A 24,286-nucleotide genomic window follows, 5' to 3' on the forward strand; every position below is an offset into this window, starting at 1 on the left:
TATATAGTTAACTCACACTATTCTTAGCATATTTGCTATATTGATGATAATTTGTGTTCAGTTTTTAGAAACAATTGGGATTCAACTGCCTCTCTTTTTTAAAAAATGTTCCTTAGCTCCTGAAGTAAAATTATGGTTTGCTAACAGTGAATTTTGAAAGTAGACCATCCCAGAACCAGTGCCGTGGTGTAGTAGGCTAAGCCTCCACCTGCAGCAATAGAATCTCAAGTGTGTGCCTTTTCTTGTCCAGGCTGCTCCTCTTATTTCCAGCTCTTTGCTTGTGGCTCTGGAAAGCAGTGGAAGATGGCCCAAGTGCTTGAGTCCCTGCACGCATGTGGGAGACCTGGAAGAAGCTCCTGGCTCCTAGCTTCAGATGAGCTCAACTCCAGCCATTAAGGCCATTTGGGGAGTGAACCAGCAGGTGGAAGATCTTTCTCTCTGTCTCTCCTTCTCTCTGTATATAACTCTACCTCTCAAATAAATAAATAAGGAATGTAGACCATCCCATCCCAAATATGTTCTGTCCAAATTTGAGAGCAGTAGACCTAGCTGATTTCTGATGAGGTGTTAATAGATAAATAAGCTAAAATTTACAGAGATGATTTGGATTAATTTATGTAATATGCAATCCATCTTTGAATTACAATGTTCAAAAATAATTTGCTAGAAAAATCTAAAAGTGGAATGAAATAAAAGGCTGTGACATAGAAATGTGAAAGCTGAGTTCTAGCTTACTGTTTTCATAATCAGTAGAAGATGGGAAATGTCCTTCACCTTTACTGAGGCTAGAACCAAAATAGTTGTAAAAATTTAAAAACTGAAACATGTGTATTTCAGATTAGGAATAAACACTCTCCAGAAAGGAATTGTTAAATCTAGAGAACCTCTGTCTCCAGAGGTCTGTAAAGGGAAAGGAGATACTATTCTCAGGAATGATTCAGCTGTAGGACTTTCAGGAAAAGAACAATGCCATCTGGAGGTCTCCTTTATCCCTGGTATATTTCAGTTCTTTTTTTATTTACAAATTGTAATGTAATATATACATGCATATATATATACATATATATGTATGCATGTTGAAAAGAAAGTTTATCTTTAACAATCTAATATAAAAAATTCAACTTGTATAATTTCAAACTTATTTTACCCTATTAATATCTAATAGATAGACTAAACATGAAACTACAAAGAGTCACAGTTGAAAAGATCAAAGATTCATATTTTATAAACCAAGTGAGATGCCTTCACTTGGCACCAACTTAAAATACAGTGATTCTTAAAAGAGCCATACATACTATTAAATTTAAGTGAAACTGAACATAATACTTATGAGGAAGTATATATAATAATATTTTTTTCCTGCAAAGAAATTTTACACAAAATATTTTAGTAGTCATTTTCACTAAGAGAATTTAGTAACCGATGCATATTATGTCCCACAATTTTTGCATAAGGGTCATATCCTCAGAGTATGTTAAATGTGTTCCATTTCCAACTGGAATTATAATAAGATATTTTCAAACATACTAAACAAGTAGTCTTCTGCAGATGCAATATAGCAGTAATTATGAATATTAAAGTAAAGATGTCAACTTGTCTGGATTAAGCAATACTTAAAGAACTGGTAAAGCAGTATTTTTGGATTTATCCTAGAGGGTGTTTTCAAAGGAGATTGACATGTGACACTTAGTGTACCAAGTGGGGAAGACTATCATTCAGTATGAGTAGGTACCGACTAATCAGCCTAGGAGTCTAAGTAGATGCAAATAGAAAAAAAGACAAATTGCTATCTCTGCTCTGCTGGGGCTACAGTATTGTCTCCGTCTCTTTTCCTTGAACAAAGGAACTCTTAGGCCAACTAGCACTTGGAAACTCTGTGACAGAATGGTGGTCCCCCAGGCACTTAAGACATAAGACTTTACTGAGCCATACACAGGCAGGCATCCTAGAGTCTCCTGCTTTTACACAGCATGTTGTGGGAGGTTTTAACCTACATAATCATGTAAGCCAGTTTTACTGGTGAACCACCATTTGTCTGTTTGTCTACCTATCTTTCTGTCTATCCATCCTTTGCATATTAGTTTGAGTGTTCTCACAAAGGCCCACATATTGAAAGCTTGATTCTCATAGAGCTGCTATTGGTAGGTATTAGGATATTTAGGAGGTAAAGCCTAGTGGTTGATTGCTAAGTCATTGGGGTTAGGCCTATGGGAGATAATTCTTCTGAGACGGTGGTTACGAAAGCCTGAGTTGGTCCTAGCCACTCTGCTTCCTGGCTTACAAAGTGTTCCTTCCACCTCACATTCTGCCATCTGCTCCGGGATTTTCTGCCAAGCTTGGGTCATACTGCTTGGACTTTTAACCTCCAAAACTATGAACTAAGTGAATTATTTCTCTTTACAAAACAAGTTCCCTTGGGTATTTTGTCGCATTTACAAAAACCTAATACAAAAGAAAAATGATATCAAGGAATGGGTTCATTATTGTAATTCTACCTGAAGATATGTAGGAGACTTTGGAACTGAGTTCCTGGAAAATATTCAAGGTCCTGGAGGAGCAGGCTTGAGAAAAACTAGAAATATTATAAATTCAGTTTGAGGGTGATTCTGGTGAGGGCTCGGAAGACCTTAATGTCAATAGAAATGTGGACACAAAAGGCCATGCTAATCAGATTTCAGATGAAAATGAGGATTCTACTGGGAACTAGATTAAAGTTCACTCTTCTTGGGCCGGCACCACAACTCACTAGGCTAATCCTCAGCCTGCAGCGCTGGCACCTTTGGTTCTAGTCCCTGTTGGGACGCCGGATTCTGTCTCGGTTGCTCCTCTTCCAGTCCAGCTCTCTGCTGTGGCCCGGGAGTGCAGTAGAGGATGGCCCAATAGCAAAGGGAAGACCTTTCTCTCTGTCTCTCTCTCTCTCTCACTCTCCACTCTGCCTGTCAAAAAAAAAAAAAAAAAAAAAAAAAAAAAAAAAAGAGGCCTCTGCTCTGTCATCCTCTTAAAAAAAAGTTCACTCTTCTTGCAGCATGGCAAAGAATGTGTCTTTTTTTTTTTTTTTTTTTTGACAGGCAGAGTGGACAGTGAGAGAGAGAGACAGAGAGAAAGGTCTTCATTTGCCATTGGTTCACTCTCCAATGGCCGCCGCGGCCGGCGTGCTGCGGCCGGAGTACCGCGCCGATCCGATGGCAGGAGCCAGGTACTTATCCTGGTCTCCCATGGGGTGCAGGGCCCAAGGACTTGGGCCATCCTGCACTGCACTCCCTGGCCACAGCAGAGAGCTGGCCTGGAAGAGGGGCAACCGGGACAGAATCTGGCGCCCCGACCGGGACTAGAACCCAGTGTGCTGGCGCCGCAAGGCAGAGGATTAGCCTAGTGAGCCGCGGCGCCGGCCTAGAATGTGTCTTTATTGTGTCCATACTCTGATATAATGTGCAGAATGCTAGACTTAAAGGTGATGGACTAGTTTGTTTGGCAAAAGAGATTTCCAGTTGGCAACATGTTCAGACTGGCATGGATATTATTGGCAGCTTTCAGTAAGTTGTATGGAGAGAAATAGGAGAAATAAAAGGGCAAAGCAGAAAGATTTACAAAACTCACAATCTAGACAAAGAAAGAAAGAACAGTGTGTTCCAGACAGGAGAGTACGGTGGAGAAACTGCTTTGTAAAGAAATGAATACAGGTAGAAGGGATGTACTGAATGGCAAGACAGTGGAAAGGCATCGAGGGCATTCACAAAGTTTAGAGGCTACCTCTCCTTTCACGAGGCCTGTAAGAGCAGAATTGTTGCATGGAATCCCAGGAAACTTTCCATGGGTTCTCCCAAAATCAGCTCAAGATTCATTTCCTTCTGAATTTATTTCCCAAATTTCTGCCTTTAAAACATTTTGTAGCTGTAACTATGGTTCCAAGGCAGCAGACCTTGGTATTGTTCACGTAATGCTGATTTTCATGTATGGAGAATGTAAGAGTTACTTGGAACATGGCAACTTCTACCAAGCTTTCAAAGGAGGAAATGAGTTGCCCTGGGAGGGCAATGAGTTCTGTCTCAGGATTGGAGCCATTGCATGTAGCTCCTGACAAGGCAACACATAGTGGATATAGGGAATTAAGCCATGGTGAAGACTCAAGTATGGTAGAATTACCAAAACATGAAAATGTACCACAGGAGGCTGCAAACAGTACACCACACAATTGCTAAGACATAGACATCGGTGTGCAAAACCAAACTTAGTGAGCATCCATGTGACCTGCAATCAGCCAGGCCAGCGAGGCAGGGTTGCCCAAGTTCTTGGAAGACCACACCGAAGGAGAGTATACTCTGATGTCAGACATGGAGCTTCATGTTTAACGTTTGTCTTGGTGTGTTTCAGTCTTGTTTCATGCTTATTAACTTTGATACCCACCTGCTTTGGAATGCAAATATGTATCCTGTGTCTGTCCTGTCACTGTATCTTGGAAGTAAGAAGTTTGTTTTAATTTTATAGGCTCACAACTACAAGGAGTTTTCCTTCCATCTCAGATGAGATTTTGGACCTGAGACATTTGATGTAATACTGGACCAAGATTTTCAACTACATGGAGGGAAGGGGAGTACACATTTGATGCAGTGGCTTAAACTGTTGCTAGAGACGCCCACATTTCATATCAGAGTGTCTGATTCAAGTACCAGCTCCTCTGCTTCCAATCCAACTTCCTGCCCATGCTCACCTGAGGAGGCAGCAGATGACAATGCAAGTACTTGAGTCTCTGTCACCAATTTGGGAGACCCAGATGGAGTTCCCAGTCCCTGGATTCAGCCTGGCTCAGTCCTGGCTGTGAGGCTATTTGGGGAGTAAAACAGAAGATGAAAGTATATATCTGTCCCTTTTTCTGTGTTTTTGTCTTTCAAATGAAATGGAAATCTTCATCACAAATTTTGAAACTAATAGATATTAACTGAATGTATTTTGATTAGCAAATGGAAATTAACCTTTAGGGACCAGAATGCTATAGCATTGACAGTTTGATATTAGTTTTGTGTCCTCCAAATCCCATATGTTGAAGGCTTATTTCCCAGGGTGGCAGTGTTGGAAGTTGGTAGAACCTTGGGAGGTATGGCCTAGAGGGAGATGCTTACATGACTGGAAGCATGCCCTCAGAGAGATAATTCTTATGAAAGGATAATTATAAAAGTCTGAGTTGAAAAATTCACTAATGAGATACAAATCATTAAGAAAAACCAAATAGAAATCCTGGAGCTGAAAACTTCCATCAATGAAATTAATTGATTGATCAAAAGTTTCAACAGCAGAACAGACTAGATGGAGGAAAGAATTCCTGACCTGAAGGTAAGATTTTCAAAATAATCCATCAGACAAAAATGAAAAGAATTAAAAAGAATGAAGAAAGTCTTTGTGAAATATGGAATATCATCATTAAGTGACAAAATACTCATTGTATAGGAATCTCTAAAGGAGAAGCGAAGGAAAAAACCACTGAGAAACTGCTAAATTAAATATTTGCTGAAAATTTCCCAAGTGTTGAAAGAGACATGGACTTCCACACACTGGAGGCTCAAAGGACTTAAAGCAGACTAATAAGAACAGATATTCTTCAAGGCATCTTGTTGTCAAATTGTCAAAAATTAAGGACAAGGAGGGAATCCTAAAGAGAGTAAAAGTATCAAGTTACATGAAAAGAAAACCAATTAGACTCGCAACAGTCTTTTATTTTTTTAAAGATTTATTTTATTTATTTGAAAGACAGAGTTACAAAGAGAAGTAGAAAAAGAGAGAGGTCTTCCATCCACTGGTTCACTCCCCAGATGGTCGCAACGGCCAGAGCTGCACTGCTCGGAAACCAGGAGCCAGAAGCTTCCTCCAGGCCCCCACATGGGTGCAGGGGCCCAAGCGCTTGGGCTATCTTCTACTGCTTTCCCAGGCCATAGCAGAGAGCTGGATCAGAAGAGGAGCAGCTGGGACTAGAACGGGCATCCATATGGGATGCTGGTGTTTCAGACGAGGGCTTTAACCCGCTGTACCACAGCGCCAGCCCCTTGCAGCAGTCTTTTCAACAGAAACCCTAGAGGCTGTAAGGAATCTGGATGGTATAATTAAGGTCTTAAAAGAAAAACAAATGAACAAACAAAATAAAACTTCTTCTCACACAGCTAGGGGCCAGCGCTGTGGCATTGCAAGTAAAGCAGCTGCCTGCAGTTCCATCATCGCTTTGGGGCACCAGTTTGTGTCCCAGCTGCTCCACTTCCCATCTAGCTCTCGGTTATGGCCTGGGAAAGCAGTAGAAGAAGGCCCAAGTCCTTGGGTCCCTGAACACATGAGGGACACTCAGAAGAAGCTCTTGGCTCCTGGCTCCTGATCGGTGCAGCTCCAGCAATTGTGGCCATCTGGGGAGTGAACCAGTGGATGGAAGACCTCTCTCTCTCTCAATCTCTCTCTCTCAATCTCTCTCTCTCTCTCTGCCTCTCCTTCTCTCTCTGTATAACTGACTTTCAAGTCAATAATTAAATCTTTAAAAATATATATTACACACGGCTAATCATTTCCTTTAGAAGTGGAGAAGAAACAAGATATTTCCTGGATAAGCAAAAAATAGAGAATTCACCACCACCAGATCAGCCTTAAAATTAATTATGAAGGAAGTCCTACATTAGAAGTTAATATGAAAACACATAGTATTACCAAATTCATTAACATAGAAGATATAATCAGTAGCCAGTCAACAAAATGTTAGATGTTCTTATCTTTCAATACTAATTTTTTAAATGTGTGAATTAAATTCCCCATTCAAAGGATTTAGGTTGGCTGAGTAGATAAAAAAAAAAAAAAAGACCCAACTATATTTTCCATAAAAGAAACTCACTTAACAAATAAAGATACACAGATACCAAAGTTGAAGGGCTGGAAAAAAGATACACCAGGAAAACAGAAACAAAAAATTAGTAGTAGTAGCTAGACTCATATCAGATAAAACAGATTTTAAATCAAATAGTGTAGGGACCAGCACTGTGGTATAGTGGGTAAAGCCACCACCTTCAGTGCCAGCATCTCATATGGGCACCAGTTCAAGTCCCAGCTCTCTGCTATGGCTTGGGAAAGCAGTTAAAGATGGCCCAAGTCCTTCGGACCCGCACCCAAGTGGGAGACCTGGAAGAAGCTCCTGGCTCCTGGCTTCAGATCAGTGCAGCTCCAGCCATTGCAGCCATCTGGGGAGTGAACCAGCTATAGAAGACCTCTCTCTTTTTCTCTTTCTCTCTGCCTCTGCTTCTCTATAACTCTGCCTTTCAAATAATAATAAAAAAAAAACAATAAAACCTTAAAAAAATAAAATACTGTGAAAACCTACAAGGAGGACAGGATCAATTCAGCAAGTAGATATAACAATCATAAATACAGGTGAACTCAAAACAATATCATATATATATATATATATATATATATACATATATACTATCATACATAAAGCACTATTATATATTAAGGGAGAGGTAGACACCAATACAATCATGGAAGGAGATTTCAACACTCCAATGTCATCAATGGACACATCATCCAGACAGAAAATCAACAGATTCATAGGAGTCAAAACCATACTATTGAGTAAATGGACTTAAAAGACATTTACAGGACGCCTCAGCAATCACCTACAGAATATACCTTCCTGTCATCAAGACTTGGAACATTCTCTACAGTAGAGCATACATTAGGTCAGAATCAAGTTTAGTAAATTTAAAATTTTAAATCATATCATGTATCGTCTTAGACCACAAACGAATAAAACTAGAAATCAGCAAGAAGAACATCAGAACACTTATAAAAATATGGAAACTAAAGAACATGCTACTGAATGACCACTGAGTCAGTGGAAAAATTTAAAGGGAAATAAGGAAATCAAAATCTTTCTTTAATGAAGATGAACACAATATATCAGAATTTGTGGGATATAGCAAAAACAATATTAAGAGGGAAGTTTACAGCACTGATTGCTTACATTAATGAAAGAGAGAGAAGGGTCCAAATAAATCGTCTAATAATATATCTCAAGGATTTAGAAAAACAAGAACAAACCACACCAAAATTAGCAGGAAGTGAGAAATAATAAGCATCCAAGCAGAAATAAAAGAAATTGAAACTAAAAAAAATGCTAAAGTTCAATGAAATAAAAATCTGGTTTTTGAGAAAATAACTAAATAGACAAAGCTTTAGCCAGATTAGCAAAGAAAAAAAGAGAAAAAATCAAATAATTAAAATTAGAGATGAAAAAGGAGACATTAGAACTGACACCAGTAAAACAGAAGGGATAATAAGAAACTGCTATAATATATGTATACTAACATGGAAAAATTCAAAGAATAGATTAATTCCTGGATATAAATCAACTACCATAATTAAATCAATAATATACAAAATCTAGAAAGACCCACAAGAAGTATTGATATTGAAGCACTAATTAAACGTCTCACATCAAGCAAAAGTCCAGGACATGGTAGCTTTAATTTTGAATTCTGCAAAAACATATTTCAATATTTTCAAACTTTTCTAAAGTATTGAAGAGGATAGAACTCTGCCAACCTCTTTTTACAATTCCAGCATCAATCTGTTATCCAACATGAACAAAGACACAGCAATAAAGAGAACTAGGGACCAATACGCTTGATGAACATAGATGCAAAATTTCTCAACAAAATACTAGGAAACTAAATCCAACACCGCATTAAAAAGGTAGTACATCATGATCAACTGGGATTTATCCCAGAGATGGCAGGATGGTTCAATATGAACAAATCAATAAATGCCATAAATCAAATCAACAGAAAAATGACTCATAGATCCTTAAAAAATAAACACAATGATAAACAATGTATCTACTGTGAAAAACAATATATATAAGCTTATACTTAATCCTATTAATACTTAACACATCTATTTCATTTCCTGATAGATTATAATATTGATATCTTCAAGATACAGCCTAATAGTCACAATATATAAGGTTGCAATTATCATCAATTTGTACATATTCTTAAGAAAATGATTGGACTATATATGAAATTGACTATTTCTTCATATGCAGCTTTTTTAGTTTTAAAATATTCCTGCTCTAATGTTTCAATGATTAGCTAATTCATGGTAGTGAATTCATGTTAATACAATTGGTGTTCAAATTTATCTGATTTGTTCATACTAAAATATTCACAATAGAGAAAACATTGATTGAAATTCATATACTTAATCACAAACTTTCTCATCATTAATATGGAGTTGAAATATGTATTATATGGTTCTAGTTACGATTTAATCCTTAATTGAATAAATCTACTACACATACCATGAATGTTAGTCAAGATATGACAAAACACATGAAACAAAGTTATGTTTCAGAATAAAGGCTATACAAATATTTTTAAAAATCAAGACATCTGTATAATTACCACATCTTTATTTTTAACTTAAACAAAATTCAATTATATTTGACACTTATAATTGCCTTGATTGGGGTTGCCAGAAGAGAGTCCACAAATAAATGTTAATGTGAAAATTCCGTCAGTAATATCATCACCAGTGCCATCTCACCAATGCCCCAGTTTTCATTGCCATTGACTCTAGACAGTGAAGTCTCTTGTCCTACATAATTTGGTGTTATTTCCCTATAAAAATAACAACATATAAACAACTCTATCTCAAAAATATGAACAGAGGTTTCCTATTATGCTGATTCAGTCTTCTCAAATCAGTTTGCATTTTTCTTGGTTATAAAAGTAATCTCATACTTTCAAACTGTTCAACATAAACTTCTAAATCTACAAACATATATTTCCCATAAGGACTTTTATTCTCATATTAAATTTCATCTAGAAACTACAAGTGTCAAAATTATTTCTACTGTGCTGAATCAGCCCAAGAATATTGCATTTTGGAGAGAGAAAATTAAAATCTTTTTTTTCTCATCATATATTTGAAGTGTTTTAAAGATGTGTTGAATATATAGAAACTTCAGTGTGTTTCATAAAATCCAATTCTCTTTTTAAGTCTTCCTTGCATAATGAACTGACAAGTCATGTAACTTTCAACTTCTTAATTTTATGTGCTTGAAATATACACATATTAATACTTTCATACAGCTAATTTTCCAAGCAGTAACATTGCCAATGTGTAATTAATCTCTCTATTTTCCTATATAAATACCCAGGTTTATGCAAACATTTGAAGTCCTGTTGAAAAATCTGTTTCTCTAGAAATCAACACCTACAACTACCCCCAATCCCATGATAGTATCTTTACGAGCTGGAATTATACATGGTTATCAGAACCATAATATAGACACATTTCTTTCTTCTTAAGTTATATGAAAGAATAATACTATTTTATTGGATTAACTGATAAATTTTTTTTGCAAGTTCAGTCTTAAATGAAAGTAGCTTGGTTTTTGGTTTTTGACCTATAGAGGTATTTCATTATGATTGATGATTAATTCCCAAGCTCTTTTTTGCTTTGTCAAGCTTAGAGCTAAATAAGTGACTAGGAAAAAAGAACCAAAAGATCACACAAGTGTACATTCACGTGCAAGATACATACATATATTTTTGTGCCTTGGCATATTAGATGTAATGAATATAAGGGAAATAATCTTGACATTAAATAAAATAGGTAATTTTTTAGCAATTTTCTAACTCATGTCCCTTTCTGAGTCAGATATTTTTAAATTTACTTCTCTTATTATATGTCTAATAGACAATATCCCATTAACCACCCTAACCAATTTACCCTTCTGAGGGTGCTTCTCATGTAGTTCTTCTTTATTGGGTAATATATTTCACAAAACCTTAAGAAGGGAGTCAGCACTGTGGCTTAGAGGGGATATCGCCGCCTGTAGTGCTGGCATCTCCAATGGGCACCTGTTCCGGTCTCTGCTGCTCCACTTTTGATCTAGCTCTCTGCTATGGCCTGGGAAAGCAGTGGAAGATGGCCCAAGTGCTTGAGTCCCTGCACCCACATGGGAGACCCGGAAGAAGCTCCTGGCTTCTCTCTCTCACTTTCTCTCTCTCTCTCCCTCTCCCTCTCTCTCTCAGCCTCTCCTTCTCTCTCTTTGTAACTCTTTTAAGTAAATAATTAAATCTTTAAAAAAATCCTGGATTCAAGCAAGATATTTTTATTATATCAGAGTTCTTTAGGTTGAGAATCTACATACTTGCTCAGCCTGGTAGTTCTGGTTGAGCACTTCTCAAGAAACTGTGGCCCAACATTGCCATCATGTCACAACTCATCTGAGGAATGTTTAATTCCACATGCATTCAATCCATTATTAACAGGCTTGAGGTCCTCGATGGCCTTGTTGAAAAACAGCAGCTCTTTGCTTTCTGAGCTCCTAATAAGCTGGCATCCAGAATCCCTCAGAGCCAGCAACTGACAGAGTAAGAGAGGACACCTACGTCAGAACAAAGCCTTTCTGCCACCTAACCTCAAAGATGACAATCCATCATTTGTTTCATACTCAGTTAATTAGAATCAAGTCAGCAAATCAACCACACTCAAGAAGAGAGAATTACACAAGACACAATGCAAGAGGTGGAGAGCATTGTGCCATCTTGGAGGTGGATGACCATACCTATGTTCCAAAAAGAAAAAAAAATCCCCAAGACAAGTTTTTAACCCCTTAACTATCAGAATCAAAATGGAAAACAGGCCTATTTTCTGAGTGCTTCTATGTTCCACGACTATGATTTAAGAAAATGGTGGTGATATATCTGACTTTCATTCTAGAGGACAGAACAGAAAACTAGGAGAAAATATAAGTATCATAAAACAACAACAAAAACACAGAGCAATAGAATAAAATGACTGACACAGCTGAGACTAATTATTGGGATTAATCAGAGAAGGTTTGCCTGAGTAAGTACTGTTTAGATGAAAGCTCAATGGTGACAAAGAACTGGCCTTATGTTCTCTTAGTGGCATTGTCAGCAGTTTAATATTCCAAGGAAGGGAAAGAATAAGAGTAAAGATTCAAGGTCAAGGGGCTGACACCGTGGCATAGTAGGTAAAGCCGCTGCCTGTATTACTGGGATCCCAGATGGGCACTGGTTCAAGTCTCAGTTGCCCCACTTCCATTGCAGCTAATGCACCTGGTAAAGCTTCAGAAGATGGTCTAAGAGCTTGTGCCCCTGAATCGGTGTGGGAGACCCAGATAAATCTTGTGTGGCTCCTGGTTTCAGCCTGATCCAGCCCTGGCCATTGTGGCCATCTGGGAAGTGAATTAGTAGATGGAAGATCCCCCCGCCCTCTCGCTCTCACTCACTCTCGCACTCTGTCTTTCCCTTTATTTCTGTAACTTCCTTTCAAGTAAATAAATACACCTTTAAAACATTCAAGATAGAAAAATCCTGGACAGACAAAATATAGAAAGTTTCTCAGATTATGAAGTTAAAGGAAAGAATCAGATTATATATAACAACATAGGATGCAATAAGGATTTGGACTAAGCGGAAGTGCAATAGGAAGAAATTGAGTATTCAAGGGCAGGCCTTGTGGCACAGCAGGATAAACCACTGCCTGCAACCAGTATCCCATATGAGTGCTGGTTGGAGTCCCAGCTGCTCCACTTATATTTGAGCTCAGTGCTATATGCCTAGGAAAGCAGCAGAAGACAGCAGCCCAAGTGCTTGGATCCCTATCATTTTGTTTTGGAAACCCAGATGGAGTTCCTGACTTCTGGCTTGATCTATTATTCAGAATTTTGTTTTCTATGAGAGAGTGAGCCACTGGAGAATATTGAAACCAGAAATATCCTAATTTCAAGATTACGAAGGTAGGACTTCTGATATATTAAATACAGAGTGTGAGAAAAAGGAGTGGCATTTATGATTTATTGCATTGGGTTGATTAACAAGAATAGAGATGCTATTTACTCAGATGCACAAGACTGAGGGTAGATCCACTTAGAGCAAATGTCGTGCGATAGATTTTGAATACAGTAAGATAAGATGCTCATTAAACACTTGATTGAGGATATTGATTTGCCAGTTCTGTAGAGAAGTGTATACTTCCAAGGAAAGACCAGCAGGTACACATACATTTTAGAATAATTAGCTGGTAGGGTAGGACTATGAAACTAGAAGAGATCATGCATGAAAATATGGGTGAGTGTGGGTATTAGAAAGAAGGGCTCCAAGGCTAAATCCTGGGGAACAAGTAAATTTATATGCTGTACAGGTCAAGGAGGTCAAGCAAAATTAGCCAGTGGGACTAAGGAAGTTACCAGAAAGGGAAAAAATCATTAGAGAGTGATGTCTGGAAAAAGTAAAGAGAGCATTTCAAAAAGGAGAAATCAAATGCTTCTGGTGGGCCAAGTGAGACCTCAGCACTGATCAGTGCCTTTAGCAATGTGAATGTCACAGATGACCTTGAAAGAGCGTTTGTGTTGGATTATTGGATTGAAAGCCTGTTTGAAATTGGTTCAGAAAAGAATTATAAGAGAAAAGTTGAAAACAGTGAGACCAGGCCAGAGCCAGGAGTCTGTAACTCCATCTGGGTGTCTCATGTGAATAACAGGGGCCAGGCAATTAAGCCATCATCTGTTGCCTCCTAGGATGCAAAAGCAGGAAGCTGGTTCAGAAATGTAGTAGCCAGGATGTGAAGTGGCATTTTGATATGGAATGTGGGCCTCCAAAATGATGGCTTAACCTGCAGCATGTCAACACCTGGCTCAAAGTCTCTGTTTTTTGTTTGTTTGTTTGTTTTTTGGTTTTTGTTGTTGTTGTTGTTTTGTTTTGTTTTGTTTTGTTTGCTTTTTTTAAAAGTCAGAATTACAGAGAAAGAACAAAAGAGACAGAGAGGGATTTTCCATCTGCTTGTTCACTCTCCAAATGGTGACAACAGCCAGCACTAGGCCAGGCTGAAGCCAGGAGCTGGGAGCTTCATCCAGATCTCCCACGTGGGTGGCAGGAGCCAAAACAATTGGTCCATCTTCCACTGCATTTCCCAGGCCATTAGCAAGAATCTAAAATCAGATGTCAGAGCATCTGTATCTTAAACAGGAGCCCGTGTAGGATGCTGGTATCACAGGTTGCAGCCTTACTCAGTATATCACAATACTGACCCCTGGACACTATTTTTAAGATGTTTGCATATATATAAAATTAGTGCTGCTAAAGGCAAAATTGTGTATATGAATATAGGGTCCAGGGATGAGAAAGTACTAGAGATGTACAATTTGCATGTACATTCCATGTGTTTGGAGGAAATCACCCTAATTAGTGAAAAGGAAAAAGAGAAGCTGAGCAACTGTGATGTGAGTTCTTTCAGTAGTTAGAAGTTAAGTATTTGATTAAAAAAAACATAGCATGTTCGATACTTAACACCTAGTCTACCCCAATCTGAAAAGTCCTGACAAGATGTAACTTCCACAATCACCCTCATTGTTTAGGACTACATAGCTGAAATTGGCCTTCATTCAATCAACCAGAAAATACCATTAATATTACCTTCATTATACCAAACAATTCCAATCACTTCTCATTGCCTGCGTTACTATTTGGCCTATACTGCCATTTCTCACTGGAATTATTCCAGTATGTTCAACCTGAGTTCCTTTTATTCACTTTTTCCCTCCACATACTATAATCTCAATCAACAGGCAGAAAAATCAAATTAAGTCATTGTGGTTTTTTTTGATCATTTTTATTAATTCTTTTTTCTTAACTTTTATTTAATAAACATAAATTTCCAAAGTAAAACTTATGGATTATAGCAGCTTTTTCCCCCTATAACCTCCCTCCCACCCGCAACCCTCCCATCTCCCGCTCCCTCTCCCATCCCATTCACATCAAGATTAATTTTCGATTATCTTTATAAACAGAAGATCAACTTAGTATATACTAAGTAAAGATTTCAACAGTTTGCACCCACACAAAAACACAAAGTATAAAGTACTGTTTGAGTACTAGTTATGCCCTTAATTCACATAGTATAACACATTAAGGACAGAGATCCTACATGTGGAGTAAGTGCACAGTGATTCCTGTTGTTGACTTAACAATTGACACTCCGATTTATAACATCAGTAATCACCCGAGGCTCTTGTCATGAGTTGTCAAGGCTATGGAAGCCTCTTGAGTTCACCAACTCTGATCTTATTTAGACAAGGTCATAGTCAAAGTGGAAGTTCTCTCCTCCCTTAAGAGAAAGGTACTGCCATCTTTAATGCTCTGTTCTTTCTGCTGGGATCTCACTCACAGAGATCTTTCATTTAGGTCATTTTTTGCCAGAGCGTCTTGGCTTTCCATGCCTGAGAAACTATCATGGGCTTTTTAGCCAGATAAGAAAGTCTTACGGACTGATTCTGAGGCCAGAGTGCTGTTCAGGGCATTTGCCATTCTATTAGTCTGCTGTGTATCCCGCTTCCCATGTTGGATCGTTCTCTCCCTTTATAATTCTATCAGTTAGTATTAGCAGACACTAGTCTTATTTATGTGATCCCTTTGGCTCTTAATCCCATCATTATGATCAATTATTAACTGAAACTGATCACTTTGACTAGTAACATGGCATTGGTACATGACACCTTGATGGGATTGAATTGGAATCACTCAGCACGATGTTTTCCATATTCCTCCATTTTGTTGCAAATGACCAGATTTCATTTTTTACTGCTGTATAGTATTCTATAGAGTACATATCCCATAACTTCTTTATCCAGTCTACTGTTGATGGGCCTTACATTTGTTCCTGCCTTATAGCTCTTCATAGCACTTCTCACCATCTAATCCACCATAGATTTACTTGTTTGCTTTTACCTTCCTAGATTAACATGTAGGTATGTTTTTCAAGTTGCATCACTAATGGTTGAAATATGTAACTTATGGTAGGAAATTAACAAATAATTTTTGAATAAATGAATGAATACATTTCCTTGAAAATTCTTTCCATTTATGTTATCTTACTTGAAATTTGACTTTCTAAAGGACTTGTTGTAAATCAAATGACACGTATGGTTGGAAGTCATTCTTGACACATCCTATATTCTAGAAAATTATTCTTCAAAAGTGGAGCATAAATAGCAAATTTTGTAGACAAACAAAAATCTTACTTCAAAAAGATCATGAAACAATATGTTATGAAATAAAATTCAGAAAAATTTACACCAAAATAAATCCAAATTCTGAAACTTCAAAAAGAAAAAAAAAAGAATGGAAGGTAAAATATAAAGAACAAGACCAATAAATAGAAAACAAATAGTCTAAAACTAAGAATAATAGTAGACTCAGCTACACATTTTCTATAAGAAACATACTACAAACACCTATACTTTAAAAATAAAGTGGTAGGAGGGAAGAGGCAAGATGGCGGAATAGGAAGGGAGCACACTGATAGTCCGGGGAGAGACAGTTTAATAACAGTGGCGATACTGCAGGTTCAAGGAATAGTAGGGGAGGAAACAGCAGAAGAAACTCTTCCGGAACGCGTGATTCACAGTGGACCTGCGTGGAGAGCGTGGGAGCCCACAGTTCGGGACACCAGCGGCAGACTCAACACACCAGCGCTGGAACGCGAGGTGAGCCGAACCTCAATAGCCCGAGACACCGGCAGGCAAGCGGAGAGAGGAGACGAGAGGGAACGACCCCCGGCGGGGGGGAGTTCACCAGGCTAACTGGAAGAGAGAGAGAGAGAGAAAATAAAGGTGACTGGTACGGACACAGGTTTCTCTTTCTCCGCTCACCTCTCAAGGGCGAACAAGACAAAGAGCAGGTGCCATCTTGGACATACGTCATAAGCAGAGCGACCTCAGGTCTGCACCGGCCCTGAGCCTAGCAGAAAAACCTGACTCTGGGCGGGGCGAATTAACAGGAGATTAGCACCTAGTAAATTTGTGGTGCTACTGAACTGAGACTGTGAAAAAAGAGACGGTGGGGGAGAGAACTCACAGAATTCACGTGAGTACCCTCCAGAGATGCTACAATTCCATAACTTTGGCAACCCAGTGGGAGACTGAAGGAGAATTTGAGCCCACTCTGAGGGCCGAACAGATTCCCTGTGTGGTCCTTGGGAAAGAGCTTCCGATCTCTGGCTCCTGTGGGTATATCATTTGCCTGCTAACTACTTCCAACTTTGTTCAGCTGTGCGGAATTACTTCCCTTTTGAATCAAAAAAAGAAAGAGAGAGAGAGAGAGAGAGAGGTTTACCACACCTAACCTGGGAGTGTCACCTTTGGCACACCAAACAGAGCTCTCAGGCCACACCCATCTCAAGCCTCTAAGGCTCCATCAAAAACAGACAGTCCACTTAATGTAGAGTCATAGTATAACAAGAAAAAGCACCACAGTGAAGAAACCAAATATCTACAATATGCCAAATAACAAACGCAAAAACCGAGATAATAGAAACAAGGAAGTCACCATGACGCCCCCAAATGAAAAAGACACCCCAATTCAAGATTATGAAGATGATGAGATAGAAGAAATGCAAGAAGCAGATCTCAAAAAACTGATAAGAACATTAAGAAGTTCACAAAAAAAAAATTCTTGAACTACAGAAATCCTTAATGGACAAGGTAGAAAACCTCTCTCGTAAAATGAAATATTAAGGAGGAATCAAAATGAAACAAAACAACTAGTACAACAGGAAACTGTGATAGTGACGAGAAATCATAATGAAGTGAAGAATTCAATAGATCAAATGACAAACACAACAGCGAGCCTTACAAACAGAATGGGCGAAGCAGAAGAGAGAATATCGGACTTAGAAGACAAAGAACAGGAAAGGATACAGTCAGACCAAAAAAAGAAGAGGAAATTAGAAATCTCAAACATATTGTCAGGAATCTTCAGGACACTATTAAAAAACCCAACATTCGGGTTCTAGGAGTTCCTGAAAGCATGGAGAGGGAGAAAGGATTAGAAGGCCTTTTTAGTGAGATATTAGCAGAAAATTTCCCAGGTTTGGAGAAGGACAGAGACATCCTAGTACAGGAAGCTCGCAGAACCCCTGATAAACACGAACAAAAGAGATCCTCACCACGACACGGTGTAATTAAACTCACCACAGAGAAACATAAAGAAAAGATCCTAAAATGTGCAAGAGAGAAACGTCAAATTACTCTCAGAGGATCTCCAATCAGACTCACAGCTGACTTCTCATCAGAAACTCTACAAGCTAGGAGGGAATGGCGAGATATAGCCCAAGTACTAAGAGAGAACAACTGCCAGCCCAGAATATTATATCCTGCAAAGCTATCATTTGTGAATGAAGGTGAAGTAAAGACTTTTCATAGCAAACAGAAATTGAAAGAATTTGTTGCCACTCGTCCAGCCCTGCAAAAGATGCTTAAAGATGTGTTACACACAGAAACACAGAAACATGGTCATCAATATGAAAGAAGGTAAAGGAAGGAAACCTCACAGCAAAAGATCACAAGGAATTCAAAGCATATATTAGAACTTATCTTTGGCAAATGGCAGGGCAAAGTTACCACTTATCATTAGTCACATTGAACGTGAATGGCCTGAACTGTCCAGTTAAAAGACACCGATTGGCTGATTGGGGTAAGGAACAAAACCCATCTATTTGCTGCTTACAAGAAACACATCTTTCCAACAAAGATCCATACAGACTGAAAGTGAAAGGCAGGAAAAAGATATACCATGCCAACAGAAATGAAAAAAGAGCGGGCGTAGCCATCTTAATATCGGACAACATAAACTTTACCACAAAAACTGTTAAGAGTGACAAAGAGGGACACTATATAATGATTAAGGGATCAATACAACAAGAAGATATAACAATTATAAATGTATATGCACCTAACTACAGGGCACCGGTTTATCTTAAAGATTTGTTAACAGACTTAAAGGGAGACTTAGACCCCAATACAATAGTACTGTGGGACTTCAATACTCCACTCTCAGAAATAGATCAACAGGACAGAAGATCAACAAGGATACAGTAGATTTAAACGACACTATAGCCCAAATGGATCTAACAGATATACACAGAACTTTCAATCCTACAGCTAAAGATTTTACATTCTTCTCAGCAGTACATGGAACCTTCTCTAGGATTGACCACATACTAGGCCATAAAGCAAGTCTCAGCAAATTCAAAAGAGTTAGAATCATACCATGCAGCTTCTCAGACCATAAAGGAATGAAGGTGGAAATTAGCAACTCAGGAATCCCTAGAGCATACACAAACACATGGAGATTGAACAACATGCTCCTGAATGAACAATGGGTCATAGAAGAAATCAAAAGAGAAATCAAAAATTTTCTGGAAGTAAATGAGGATAACAGCACAACATACCAAAACGTATGGGACGCAGCAAAAGCAGTGTTAAGAGGAAAGTTTATATCAATAGGTGCCTACATCAAGAAATTGGAAAGGCACCAAATAGATGAGCTTTCAATTCACCTCAAGGATCTAGAAAACCTACAGCAAACCAGACCCAAATCTAGTAGGAGAAGAGAAATAAATTAAAATCAGAGAAGAAATCAACAGAATTGAATCAAAAAAAAATTACAAAAAATCAGCCAAACGAGGAGCTGGTTTTTTGAAAAAATAAACAAAATTGACACCCCATTGGCCCAACTAACTAAAAAAAGAAGAGAAAAGACCCAAATCAATAAAATCAAAGATGAAAAAGGAAACGTAACAACAGACACCACAGAAATAAAAAGAATCATCAGAAATTACTACAAGGACTTGTATGCCAGCAAACAGGGAAACCCATCACAAATGGATAGATTCCTGGACACATACAACCCACCTAAATTGAACCACGAAGACATCGAAAACCTAAACAGACCCATAACTGAGACAGAAATTGAAACAGTAATAAAGGCCCTCCCAACAAAGAAAAGCCCAGGACCAGATGGATTCACTGCTGAATTCTACCAGACATTTAAAGAAGAACTAACTCCAATTCTTCTCAAACTATTCAGAACCATCGAAGAAGAGGGAGTCCTCCCAAATTCTTTCTATGAAGCCAGCATCACCTTAATTCCTAAGCCAGAGAAAGATGCAGCACTGAAAGAGAATTACAGACCAATATCCCTGATGAACATAGATGCAAAAATCCTCAATAAAATTCTGGCCAATAGAATGCAACAACACATCAGAAAGATCATCCACCCAGACCAAGTGGGATTTATCCCTGGTATGCAGGGATGGTTTAATGTGCACAAGACAATCAATGTGATACACCACATTAACAGACTGCAGAAGAAAAACCATATGATTATCTCAATAGACGCAGAGAAAGCATTTGATAAAATACAACACCCATTCATGATGAAAACTCTAAGCAAACTGGGTATGGAAGGAACATTCCTCAATACAATCAAAGCAATCTATGAAAAAAACCCACAGCCAACATCATATTGAATGGGGAAAAGTTGGAAGCATTTCGACTGAGATCTGGTACCAGACAGGAATGCCCACTCTCACCACTGCTATTCAATATAGTTCTGGAGGTTCTGGCCAGAGCTATTAGGCAAGACAAAGAAATTAAAGGGATACAAATTGGGAAGGAAGAACTCAAACTATCCCTCTTTGCAGATGATATGATTCTTTATTTAGGGGACCCAAAGAACTCTACTAAGAGACTATTGGAACTCATAGAAGAGTTTGGCAAAGTAGCAGGGTATAAAATCAATGCACAAGAATCAACAGCCTTTGTATACACAGGCAATGCCATGGCTGAGGAAGAACTTCTAAGATCAATCCCATTCACAATAGCTACAAAAACAATCAAATACCTTGGAATAAACTTAACCAAGGATGTTCAAGATCTCTACAATGAAAATTACAAAACCTTAAAGAAAGAAATAGAAAAGGATACCAAGAAATGGAAAAATCTTCCATGCTCATGGATTGGAAGAATCAATATCATCAAAATGTCCATTCTCCCAAAAGCAATTTATGGATTCAATGCAATACCAATCAAGGTACCGAAGACCTTCTTCTCAGATCTGGAAAAAATGGTGCTGAAATTTATATGGAGGCACAAGAGGCCTCGAATAGCTAAAGCAATCTTGTACAACAAAAACAAAGCCGGAGGCATCACAATACCAGATTTCAGGACATAATACAGGGCAGTTGTAATCAAAACAGCATGGTACTGGTACAGAAACAGATGGATAGACCAATGGAACAGAATTGAAACACCAGAAATCAATCCAAACATCTATAGCCAACTTATATTTGATCAAGGATCTAAAACCAATCCCTGGAGCAAGGACAGTCTATTCAATAAATGGTGCTGGGAAAACTGGATTTCCATGTGCAGAATCATGAAGCAAGACCCCTACCTTACACCTTACACAAAAATCCACTCAACATGGATTAAAGACCTAAATCTATGACCTGACACCATCAAGTTATTAGAGAACATTGGAGAAACCCTTCAAGATATAGGCACAGGCAAAGAATTTCTGGAAAAGACCCGGGAGGCACAGGCAGTCAAAGCCAAAATCAACTATTGGGATTGCATCAAATTGAGAAGTTTCTGTACTGCAAAAGAAACAGTCAGGAGAGTGAAGAGACAACCGACAGAATGGGAAAAAAATATTTGCAAACTATACAACAGATAAAGGGTTAATAACCAGAATCTACAAAGAGATCAAGAAACTCCACAAAAACAAAACAAACAACCCACTTAAGAGATGGGCCAAGGAGTTCAATAGACATTTTTCAAAAGAGGAAATCCAAATGGCCAACAGGCACATGAAAAAATGTTGAAGGTCACTAGCAATCAGGGAAATGCAAATCAAAACCACAATGAGGTTTCCCCTCACCCCGGTTAGAATGGCTCACATACAGAAATCTACCAACAACAGATGCTGGCGAGGATGTGGGGAAAAAAGGACACTAACCTACTGTTGGTGGGAATGCAAACTGGTGAAGCCACTATGGAAGTCAGTCTGGAGATTCCTCAGAAACCTGAAGATAACCCTACCGTTCGACCCAGCCATCCCACTCCTTGGAATTTACCCAAAGGAAATGAAATTGGGAAACAAAAAAGTGGTCTGCACCCTAATGTTTATTGCAGCACAATTCACAATAGCCAAGACCTGGAACCAACCTAAATGCCCATCAATGGTAGACTGGATAAAGAAATTATGGGATATGTACTCTTTAGAATACTATACTGCAGTAAGAAACAACGAAATCCAGTCATTTGCAACAAAATGGAGGAATCTGGAACACATCATGCTGAGTGAAATAAGCCAGTCCCAAAGGAAAAAATACCATATGTTCTCCCTGATCGGTGACAACTGACTGAACACCAAAAAGGAAACCTGTTGAAGTGAAAATCGACACTATGAGAAACGGTGACTTGATCAGCATAGTCCTGACTGTTAATGAACAACTTAATACATTATCCCTCTTAGTAGTTTTTTTTTTTTGTCTGTTCTACTTAATATGACTGGTTTAATTCTGTAATTAATACACAGTTATTCTTAAGTGTTGAAATTTAACTGAAAGGTGATCCCTGTTAAACATAAGAGTGGCGATAAGAGAGGGAAGAGATGTACAATTTGGGACATGCTCAAGCTGACTTGCCCCAAATGGTAGAGTTAGAAACATACCAGGTACTCCAATTTAATCCCATCAAGGTGGCATGTACCAATGCCATCTCACTAGTCCAAGTGATCAATTTCTGTTCACAATTGATCATAATGAAAGGACTAAGAGTCAAAGGGAGCACATAAAGAAGTCTAGTACCTGCTAATACTAACCGATAGAATAAATAAAGGGGAGAGTGATCCAACATGGGAAGCGAGATACTTAGCAGACTCATAGAATGGCGGATGTCCTAAATAGCACTCTGGCCTCAGAATCAGCCCTAAAGGCATTTGGATCTGGCTGAAAAGCCCATGAGAGTATTTCAGGCATGGAAAGCCAAGACACTCTGGAAAAAAAAAAAAAAAAAAAAAAAAAAAAACAACACCTAAATGAAAGATCTCTGTGAGTGAGATCCCAGTGGAAAGAACAGGTCTTCAAAGAAGGAGGTACCTTTCTCTGAAGGGAGGAGAGAACCTCCACTTTGACTATGACCTTGTCTATACAAGATAAGAGTCGGAGAACTCAGAGGGCTTCCATAGCCTTGGAAACTCATGACTGGTGCATAGAGAGATTACTGATGCCATAAACAAGAGTGTCAATTGGTAAAGTCAACAACAGGAGTCACTGTGCACTTACTCCTCATGTAGGATCTCTGTCCTTAATGTGCTGTACATTGAGGCTTAATGCTATAACGAGTACTCAAACAGTATATTTCACTTTGTGTTTCTATGGTGGTGCAAACTGTTGAAATCTTTACTTAATGCATACTAAACTGATCTTCTGTAAGAAAAAAAAAAAAAAGAAGAAATTATCAACTCCCAACTTGCCTCTCGCTGGGATTAAACATGACAATAGGTCTGATCTGATTTCATCATCATTTAAAAAATCATCTATTATTTTTCACTTTATGTTTCTGTGTGGGAGCAAACTGTTGAAATCTTTACTTAATGTATGCTAAACTGATCTTCTGTATATAAAGAGAATTGAAAATGAAAAAAAAGTGGTAGGGAAAGATACAATGTTAAAACTAGTGAAAAAAACTGTGGAAATATTTATATTAATTTCAAGGACAGCAGAGTTAGAAATAAGGAAAGTTCTTAGTGATAAATGGGAGCATTGTATAATAACTGAGGAGTCAACATTTCAAGAAGATATAAAAATTGTTAAATTTATGAGTATAATATCAGACCATGAAAATATATGAGGCAAATATGAGAGAACTGTAAAGAGAAATACATGAGCCTACTATCATAAGTGATACTTAAATGTCTTCTTTCAGAAATGTATACATCAAGTGGACAATCATTAAGGACATAATTGAAATATGAATTGCCAGAGGTCAAAACTCAACAACATTACCAATAAGCTAGATAAAACTGACATCTATAGACAACTTCATCTAACAAAAGCAAATTATAAATTCTTTGGAAGCTCACTTGGAACACCCATGAATACAGACCACATTCTGGGCCACAGAATTCACCTTAACAAATGTAAAAGGATAGAAATCATGTAATGTGTGGTTTCAGTTCACATCAGAATTCAACTAGAATTAAAGAACAAGAAAACAGTAGAAACAAATACACAAATACTTATAGAGAAAGCTACACTATCAAAATCGTGCCGGGTTTAAAAAATAAGTCTCAAGGGAAATTAAAAAGATTTTAAATTAAATAAAAAATACAGCTCATCAAAATGCATTGTATGTAGAAAAAAACAGTGCTTAGAGAAA

General features: G+C 38.1%; 1 long non-coding RNA gene across 2 annotated transcripts in view; it reads right to left on the reverse strand.

Moving 5' to 3' along the window:
* LOC127482892 (uncharacterized) overlaps positions 1 to 24,286 on the reverse strand; it is a 436,536-nt gene that overhangs the window by 148,094 nt on the left and 264,156 nt on the right. Inside the window, exon 4 of one of the 2 annotated variants that reach the window (XR_016232584.1) lies at positions 14,810 to 16,642. The exons of the other annotated variant lie outside the window; for it this stretch is intronic. This is a non-coding gene — a long non-coding RNA (uncharacterized LOC127482892). Of the gene's footprint in view, positions 1 to 14,809; positions 16,643 to 24,286 lie in introns of those variants that run through there. 2 annotated transcript variants of the gene reach the window in all.

The sequence above is a fragment of the Oryctolagus cuniculus genome, chromosome 4, assembly GCF_051225735.1.
Source record: "Oryctolagus cuniculus isolate XC-2025 breed Fujian yellow rabbit chromosome 4, ASM5122573v1, whole genome shotgun sequence".
NCBI classification, from domain to species: domain Eukaryota; kingdom Metazoa; phylum Chordata; class Mammalia; order Lagomorpha; family Leporidae; genus Oryctolagus; species Oryctolagus cuniculus.